The sequence below is a fragment of the Gracilinanus agilis genome, chromosome 3, assembly GCF_016433145.1.
Source record: "Gracilinanus agilis isolate LMUSP501 chromosome 3, AgileGrace, whole genome shotgun sequence".
NCBI classification, from domain to species: Eukaryota; Metazoa; Chordata; class Mammalia; order Didelphimorphia; family Didelphidae; genus Gracilinanus; species Gracilinanus agilis.
In genome coordinates this window covers 680474189-680484309 of record NC_058132.1, presented here as the reverse complement: position 1 = coordinate 680484309, position 10121 = coordinate 680474189, and positions in this window count along the sequence as shown.

Sequence of the window (10121 nt, the reverse complement as noted above, 5' to 3'; positions counted from 1 at the left end):
ATTAATAGTTGTATTTTTGGGTGGGAAGAAGAATGAAGAGAAATAGTAGATGGGAAGAAGAGTACTTAATCTTCAGGATTTTTGTTTATTCAGTTCAACAAGGATTCATTTATTAATCAGTCAAGATAGGGGGCAGCTGGGTGGCTCAGTGGATTGAGAGCCAGGCCTAGAGATGGGAGGTCCTAGGTTTAAGTCTGGCCTCAGACACTTCCCAGCTGTGTGACCTTGGGCAAGTCACTTGACCCCCCATTGCCTACCCCTACCTCTCTTCTGGACACTACCTCCTATGTACCAGGAACTACAAGATACTGGGGATACAATGACTAAAGGGAAAGTCCCTGCCCTCAAGGCACTTACATTCCAAAGTTTGAGAACATTGGACCTAGGCACTGCGCTCACCCCCAGGTAGGACTGACTATATCTATTTTATGGAAAATAGCTTTTATCATTCAGCCAGTCATGTCCACCTCTTTGTTACCCTGTTGATCATTCTGTCCATGGAGTTTTCTTGGCCCAGATACTGGAGTAGTTTGCCATTTCCTTCTCTAGTGGATTAAGGCGAACAGGTTAAGTGATTTGCCAAGAGTCACTTAGCTGATAATTGTCTGAAATTGTATTTGAACCTCAGGTCTTCATGACTCCAGAACCAGTGCTCTTTCTACATAAGCCTAAATGTAACCTGGTCCAAATAATTATACAAGCCTTTCCAGGATTAGATGACTGAACTGGCTTCATCAGAAGTAAGGCTACTACTAAAGAGTATCAAAGAACTTCTACAGAAAAAAAAAAAGCTGGTTCAGTCCTAGGCTGGTCCCCTCAAAGTGGGCTTAATTTACCCCATAGATTAGAATCTATTTTAGGATGGATGCCACTGGCTCTCCAGTGCCCAATCAGCCTCAGATTTGGGATGGTTTTCCTGGGGGTCTTTGGCTCAGGGAACACTCAGGGATACGCTGTTCTTGTTGGGCTGGCTCCAGACCCATTGTAGAACCAAATTAACTTCTGAAGATGGTGGGAGGCAGGCTTGGGATGAATATAGGATACTGCAAAAGTGAGAGTCCCCTGGAAACAAGCCAAGAGCCTTCCCATGACAGAGGCTGCACCCCATTCAGTCCCTAGATAAGAAGGAATAATGACCTTTCTTTTTCACTTGGCCAGTTCATAATGTGCCACTGGAAAAGAAGCAAGTCTGTCAAGTTAGCGTCAGCTTTATCTGATGCTTGTCCCGCCTGCCCCTGCCGTCCCCTCATTGTGTTGGGAGTGTATTAGTTGTGGAAGCAGTGAGGCCCGACCAGTGTTGGAGTAGGCTGGGAAGGATTACAGGGAGGGGCACTGAGGCTCAACTAATGTGGGCAGAGGGAAGTCGGGGTAAGCGGGCTGATGACAGCCCCTCCTCTCCTTATATCCCCAACTCCATCTGGTAGCTTCTGCTTAAAGTTAAAGAACTCTGTTGGATCAGGACAACAAGAGAGTTTAGGATTCAGAGGAGTCCAAATGGAAGATGATCTTATATGCAAATATTTCTGGCTTGGAATTTCCAAAAATCTTTATTTTTTTGCCTTTTATTTTAGCTTAAGCTCTACTGTTGCTTTTTGTTTTTAAACGAGTCATATTCAAATATGTCTTCTCTCCACTGAACCTTCCCTCATAAAAAAGATAAAGAACTAAATGAAAACAATTGACAAAAAAATTATGTATTCAAGATTCTTTCCTAGCAAGATTAAAGGATCTGGTCTTAGAGTTGAAAGATCCTTAAAAGCCAACATCTTCATTTTATAGATTAGGAAACCAAAGCCCAGAGTGCTTTTAGTGTCTTGTACAAAGTCATACATTATAATAGGAAATCGTGTTCTTTGATTTCAAATCTAGCCTTTCTCCATCTGAACCATGCTACTTCTCATGAAAAGAAGTCTTTCTTTTTTCTATTTCAATAAGCATTTATTAATTGCCTCTGAGGCCTCATTCATTATTTTGCTCAACTCTCTTAGGTATCAGATGAGGAAACTAAGGCTTATAAAGGTTTAGTGTTTATTTTTTTCTCTGGGACCACAATTGGTCGCTGTAGTTAATTTGAGTTCAGCTGGCTTTCAGTACTGCTTCTATTTACATTGCTATGGTCCTTGCATCCTCTCTGCTCTGTTTAATTCTGTATCAGTTCATTCAAATTTTTTCATTTTTTCCTGAATTATTATATTCATTTTTTACAGTGTAATAATAGTATATTATATTGAGTTATTCTTAAAGTATTGGGCATCCATTTTGCTACAAGAAATAGTTCTGCTACAGGTATTTTGGTAATACATGCTTGCCTTGTATTTTATTTTTAAAATTGAATTTTATTATCTGTTAATTGGCAAAATCTACCTTTTTGCTCTTCCTCTACCCATTTGAAAAAGAAAGAAAAAAATCTCTATTACAAACATGTATGGTCTGACAAAAAAAAATTCTGCATTGGTTTTGTCCAAAAAATGTCTCATTTTGTGCTGAGTGCAGAAGTTACCCACTTTTAGGAGGTAGATAGGTAGATTTCATGAAGAGCTCTTTCTGAAATGGTGGTTAACTATTATGCTGACCAGAGTTCCTAAGGGTTTCAAAGTTATTTGTCCTTATAATATTGTTGTCTGGTTCTGTTCATTTCATACTTCATCAATTCATATAAATCTTTCTAGTTTTCTCTAAACCCATCTCCATCATTTTTTCTATCACAAAAATAATTCAATCATATTTGTATATTATAACTTGTTCAGTCATTCCCTAATTTATCAGTGGGTGCCCATCAGTTTTCAGTTTTCTGACACTGATAAAGGGGCTATTATTTAATATTTCTCTTGACTGGTGTGTTTGCACTTCAGAGTTTCTATGCAGCTCTGGTCTTTTCATCAGGAATGCTTGGAAGTTCACTATTTCATTAAAGGTCTTTTTCCCCTCCTCTACATAGGATTATGCTCAATCTTGTTGGGTAAATTGTTCTTGGTTATAAGCCTATATCCTTTGATTTCTGAAGTGTCATATTCTAAGTTCTCTATTTCTTTTATATTGATGGCTGGTAAATTATGTATGATTCTTATGTGGTTCCTCAGAACTTGAATTTTTTCTTTCCAGATGTTTACAGTACTTTTCCTTTGACACATGAGCTTTGGATTTAGGCTATAACGTTCAATATAAATTTCATTTGGGGTTCTTTTTTAGGAGAAGATTAGTGGAGTTTTTTAAAAACTCTACTTTTTCTCTGGTTTTAGGAGATCTGGGATATTTTCTTTTATGATTTAAAAAAATATAATGTCTAGGCTTTTTTTTTCTTGTGGATTTTATGTAATTCAATGATTCTTAAATTCTCTCACTTCAATCTGGTTTTCAGTCAGTTGTTTTTGCTATGAGATGCCTTATTTTTTTTCTATTTTTTTATTCTTGAATTTATTTTAAATATTTCTTGTCTCATGGAGTCATTGGCTTCTATTTGGTTCATTCTAATTTTTAGGGAGTTTGTTCCTTGGTCAAAGTTTTATATCTCATGCCAAGATATTTATTCTCTTTTCCAATCTTTCTTCCAAAGCTCCTGTTTCTCTTGCATTTTTCTTCTAAATTCTAATTTCATTTATGAAAATATCAATTCAATCTTTCCTAATTTCTTCCAATAATTCTAGCGACTTTGTGCCCCTGCTGTGTTTTTATTTGAGGCTTTACTTATGTATGTTTTGGAATCATTTTCTTCTTCTGGCCCTGCACCTTGAGGGATCCACTCAGGCCCCACTATAGTGATTCTTTTTATCTGTTTGCTCATTATTTCAGTCTATTTCTTTACTTTGGACTTCATGTTAGGGCCAGGCTATGCACATCTCTTTTTTCTTTTTTAAACCCTTACCTTCCATCTTATAATCAATATTATGTAAGGGTTCCAAGGCAGAAGAGTACTAAGGGCTAGGCAATGGGGGGTTAAATGACACAGGGTGACATAGCTAGGAAGTGTTTGAGGCCATATTTGACCTCAGACCTCCTTTCTAGGCTTGGTTATCGATTTACTGAACTACTTAGCCACTCCCTGTGCACACTTCAAAAGGGAATGCCTGGGTTGATCCTACCATTGCTTTCTTAAGGGTATTTAGTTTGGTTGTATTCCAAGGTCTCAGGAACAGCTAGTGACCTACAAGTTTTCAGTGTCTCCAGAGTGGTCTAAACCAGTTCAAAATCTTGTTAACACTTATTCACTATCTGTACTGAGTTCCACAAGACCTTGACTTGAGTTTGGCTCTAAGTGACAGACCTGTAGATTTATCCTATTTGATATTTCAGTAGACAGCTGTTCGACCTTTCTTAGCCAGCTGAAATGCTCTGCTGGCTCAGACTGAACTGTAGACTGTAGACTCCCTTTGGTTTAGGATTCCTATCCTGGTTATTCCTCTGTAGGCTTCAGAGGCTGGAGGCTGGAACTGAGACTCCCCTATGATTTTAGGGTCAGAGTCCAGCTGCTGCTTTCTGCTGAACTTGTTCCTTTTTTGGTTTACCATCAAGGACCCATGACCATGCCTAACCCTGGAATACCAACTCTAGACTTGTTCTCCCTTGGATCTGTGACTGGAATTGGGTAGTGAGCTTCAGTTCGCATCCATTCCTGAAGACTGCTCAAGTTTAGGTCCCTTCTTGCTGGACCTAGGACTTCTGCTTGCCCTGATGCATAGCCTCTGCCTGCACTGGAATACTTTGTACATTAACTCCTGGTCAGACCTCTTCCCCAGGGTCTCCAGCCCTGTCTACCCATTATGAAGACCTGGGCTTAAAAAATGACTCACTATAATGGTTTTTTGGCTTTTTCAATGAGGATTTGGACCCACATAAATCATCAGCATTTCTATATATTTCCAATAAAACTCAGCAGCAAGAGTTAGAAAGAGAAACTCCATTCAAAATCACTCTAGACAATATAGAATATTTAGGAATTTATCTGCCAAGACAAACACAGGAATTATATGAACGTAACTGCAAAACACTTTTCATGCAATTAAAACTAGATCTAAATAATTGGAAAAAACATTAATTGCTCATGGGTAGGATGAGTTAATATAATAAAAATGACAATCCTACCCAAATTAATTTACTTATTCAGTACCATACCTATCAAACTACCAAGAAACTTTTTTATAGAATTAGAAAAAATTATAACAAAGTTCATCTGGAAAAACAAAAGATCAAGAATATTAAGAAAAATACTGAAAAGAAAATGTGAAGGATGGAAGCCTAGCAGTACCAGATCCTAAACTGTACTATAAAGCAGAGGTCATCAAAACAATGTGGTATTGGCCAATGAGGATTTGGTCAGGTGTATTTTCTTCATCTTTTTGGAGGTGTCATGGATAGGACAGGGTAGGAAGTTGGTAGGGGAGCTCTTTATACTTCTTTCTGCTGTTCTCTGTCTTTTATTTTAAAGAAAGGTTACTTTTGGGCCAAAAAACTACACTGGCATGGAAATTGCCTGTTAAGGTATAGCTAGATGGCTTCCTGGATAGAAAGCTAGGTTTGGAGATGTGAGGTCCTATGTTAAAATCTGGCCTCAGATATTTCCTAGTGGTGTGACTCTGGGAAAGTCACTTAACCTTAATTGCCTAGCCCTTATTGATCTTCTGTTTTAGAACCAATAATTAGTAATAATTCTAACACAGAAGGGAAGGTGTTTTTTTTTTAAAGAAATTGCCTTTGGAGGTCTTTCTGGGACCTGATGAGATTAAAAAAAATTCAAGTGGATTGAAATAATTTTGTTTATATCGAAGCCAATCCAGTAGGTAATAGAAAAGTGATTGCCTGGGAGCCAAGGTAATACTGCCACTGAACTAATTCATTATCCTATGATATTTCATTCTACCAATAAGGTACAGAGTCCAATCAACAAAAATTTATTAGACAACTACCTTATACCTAGCCACATGCTTGGTGCTAGTTGTTCCATTGTTCTTCAGTTGTGTCCTACTCTCCATGACCCCATTTGGGGTTTTCTTGGCAAAGATACTAGAATGGCTTGTCATTTCCTTCTCCAGCTCATTTTACAGATGTGGAAACTGAGGAAAACAGGATTAAGTGATTTGCTCAGGGTCAAAGCAAGTGTTTGAGATCAGATTTGAACTCAGGTTGTCCTGATTCCAGAAAGGAATAGGAATTCCTTTCTTTTTGTCTTAAGCACCAGGACTTGCCAAATCATACTAAGTTTTTCTCCTGCAACATCTCTCTTATCCATTCATCTCATCCATCTCCTTCTCTATTCACACATACATCACCCTAGTTCAGTTTCTCATTGCCTTTCACTTGGACTATTCAAATAGCCTTCGAGTTGGTCCCCTGCCGAGAGCTTCTGTTCCACTTCAATCCATCCTCTGTTTAGTTACTGAAGTGATTTTCCTAAATCATGTCTGACTGTGCCACTCCCTTACTCAATAGGGTCCAAGGGCTCCATATTATTCCTAGAATCAAAGAAAGATTCCTCTGTTTGGCACTAAAGCAGTTCATATCCTGGTCCCAAATTATATTTTCAGGATTTTTTTTTACATTGCACTCCTTCATGTGCTCTGATCCACCCTTACTGTTCTCCTTGCTATTCCTCAGAAATGTTTTTCCATCTCCTATTGTCATGTCTTTGTACTGGACTGTACCCCTTGCCAAAAATGCTCTCCTTCTTTACTTCCACTTCCTACTTTCTTTCAAGATTCAGTTTGAAATGATTAAAATAAGAAAAACTCTTTATATTATTAACTTGATTAAAGTAAGAAAAACCAGAGTTTCTCCCAGCTGAAATTAACTAACTCCCCATACTCTGAATCTCCTCCAATTCAAAGTTCCTTTCTAGGCGGGACTAGTCCTTAGCAGGGGTTGGGGGGAACCACTGAGGCATGCTGGGGGATGTAGTTCCCCCAGCCACAACATTTTAAAACAAGTAAGTTCAAGTTTTTGTTCAGTCAGGTCAGACTCTTGGTGACTCTATTTGGGGTTTTCCTGGCAAAGATCCTGAAGTGGTTTGCCATTTCCTTCTACAGCTCATTTTATAGATGGGGAAACTGAGGCAAAGAGGGTTAAGCGCCTTATCCACAGTCACACAGCTAGTGTGTGTCTGAGGTCACATTCACACTCAGGTCTTCTTGACTCCAGGCTCAGTGCTCAATCCACTAAGTCACTTGGCTGCTCTCAAGTACCATCTTCTTGCTAACCATCTCCTTTCCAATTACTTGTGGTCTTCCTTTCAAAATTGCCTTTCCTTTATTTATTTTGTGCAAATCATTTTCTTTTAGCAGAATTAAAGCCTCCCGTGGGCAGGTTCCTTATCATTGCATTCTTTGTATCATCCGCACCTGGCACATAGCTAGTGCTTAAAACAAGCTTGTGATTGATTAATAGAAAGGACCCTTTGATAAGTTACTTGTCATATTGCCAGTGGCACAGACTTGCTCATTCCTCCACAGGCTCTTTCATCCCCAGACCAAACAGATCCACTCAAGGTTAAAAAAAAAAATGAAGATGTATAATCCATCTATTATTCAGTTATAAAGTGATAGTAGATAGCTCTGAGGACATTTTTTTCTGCAGAAATTTCTGTTCTGTCCAAAGAGGTCTCAACCTACACAGGGCAGTGATGGGCAAACTTTTTAAAGAGGGGTCCAAAGGAAAGGGAATGCTCATCTGTCAGTCTGTTTCTAAAGCAACTCTTTCGAAGTTTCATTGTATTGTATCCTACTCATTGTATTCGTTAGATTAGGAATAATGTCCTGTGGCCAAATAGAACATTTCAGGGGGCCACATCTGGCCCTTGGGCTGTAGTTTGCATATCACTGACATAGGGAAATATTTAGTTCCCAAATATTAATAGCCATCTTTATATAATCCATTAGGGTTTGCAAAGCACTTTATAGACTGTCTGTTTTGAATTTCAAAATGACCTCAGGAAGTAGTCATTATAGCAATTAGCATTCTCATTTTACAGTTTAGAAAATAATCTCACTAAGTTAAGTGACTTCCACAGGGTCTTACAGCTATTAAAGGCCAGGGACAGAATTCAAACATGGCTTTTAATTGACTCCAAATCGAATACTTTTTCTATTAAACTATCACTTCTCAAAGGTGAATTCAATAAATATTTATTATATTTTCCAGACCAAACTATTTTCATAATAAGGCCAAGATGTTTTAATTTCTGATATAAGTATCGACAGATATTACCCATAAAGCAAAAAGTACTTTGGGGGTAGGTACTCAATAATTTTTAAGAGTATTAAGGCAGGGAAACTAGATGACTCAGTGGATTGAGAGCCAAGCCTAGGATGGGAGGTTCTGGGTTCAAATTTGACCTCAGATACCTCTTAGCTGTGTGACTCTGGACAAATCCCTTAACCTCCATTGCCTAGTCCTTACTGCTCTTCTGCCTTGAAACTGATACACATTATTAATTTGAAGACAGAAAGTAATAGTTTGAAAAAAGTGTAAAAGGGTCCTGAGACCAAAAACATTGAAAAATGCTAGTATAAGAAAGGATTTCTAGGGGGCATTCTAATGCCTTGTGCATTTGTTAGTGACTGGGAAGATGAAATAGCCCTAATGATTAATCCTATAGTCTGGAGTGGGGAAGCAGATACCACTTTGGACGGCTGAATAGGGAGAATGAAGTTGTCTCAGAATAAGGGCATAGCTTTTGAGAAAGAAACAGAAAGACAGAAACAGAAAGAGATCCAGAGGGACACACAGACAGAGAGAGAAATTCCAAAACCTTAGAAGGAGAAATGAGCGAAGACATGTTTTAGTAGGGCAGAGAAAGATCTGGCGGTCATAGCAGACAATAAATTGATCCTGAATCAGCAATCAGAGTACTATGGCTAGTAAGGGAAAGGAAATCTGACATATGAATGAAAGAAGGTACCAGTAGGAGTAGTGATATTTTTCTTGTGAGGACTCTTATTGCCTAAGTTGGTTTAATTCAATTCTGTTCAAAAATCATTTATGAACTAGTATATGACATACCGTCTTAAATAAATGTTACCCATTATTAGTTGTTAATAAACATCTATTAGATGTAGAGCACCAGGTGCTAATGATACAAAGACAAAAATGAATCATATCAAACTAGTGTTCTGTTCTGAATTCTGCAAAGACAAAGGATATGGAGGAGTCAGAGAGAATTCAGAAGAAAACCAGGAGAGCGATGAAAGGCTGAAATTCAGGTTCCTAAGTCCAAGGAAATGAAGAATAATAGATAATTTTAGAACTCTCTTTAAGTTCACAAAGGACTCTTAACATGCATTGATGAGACTGAGGTCACAGATGTAGTAAATCACCTTGGTGCTGCTATAAGAAAAGAGGATTACATCATCTGTGAGAAAGACTATTGACAAAGAGAATTGTTCAACACTCAGTGGATGGCCTCCCTTGAAACCTTTGAAGATAAGGATAAACTTTCACAGAATTATAGATGATAAAGAGCTAAAAGAAACTGTAGAGACCATAAAACCGAATTAGCTTCACCCCATTTTACAGATGAGGAAACTGAGTCTCAAAGAGATTAAGGAACTTCTCAAAGATCACATGCTATGGGAGTATCTGAAATGAATTCCAACCCAGGTCTTCCTGACTCCAAGTCCTTCATTCCATCTCTTACAAAACACCTTTTTTGGGGGAAGCTAAGTTCCTAATAGAGGAGGAGGAAGAAGAGAGAGGGAAAAAAGAGGAAAACAGGGAGGGGACTCCTTCCAAAGGGAAGAGAATGGGCTAGATGGACTCTCAAGGCCCCTTTCTCTGATTTTCTGATTTTATAATGAAAGACTCGATCCCACAGAGAGGGCTTCTGTATCCTTTTCTGTTGCTCTAGCCAGGGAAAAGTTGTTGCCTTGACAACAAGGGATGGAGGTTCTTGGGCTTCTCATATGCTAGAAGGAAGCAGTTTTCTTCTTTATCAAGGAAAGTTACTGGGGTGTGTGTGTGTGTGTGTGTGTGTGTGTGTGTGTGTGTGTGTGTGTGTGTTTCTATCAATGATTAGAACTAGCAAGTCTTCAAGAAGGCCAGGTAGAGACCAAATGAAACATGGGAGGAAGAGGATCAGATATTTTGTTCTCAGCTGCCACTGAGGCTTAGGAAGCTTAAATAACAACAAAAAGTAC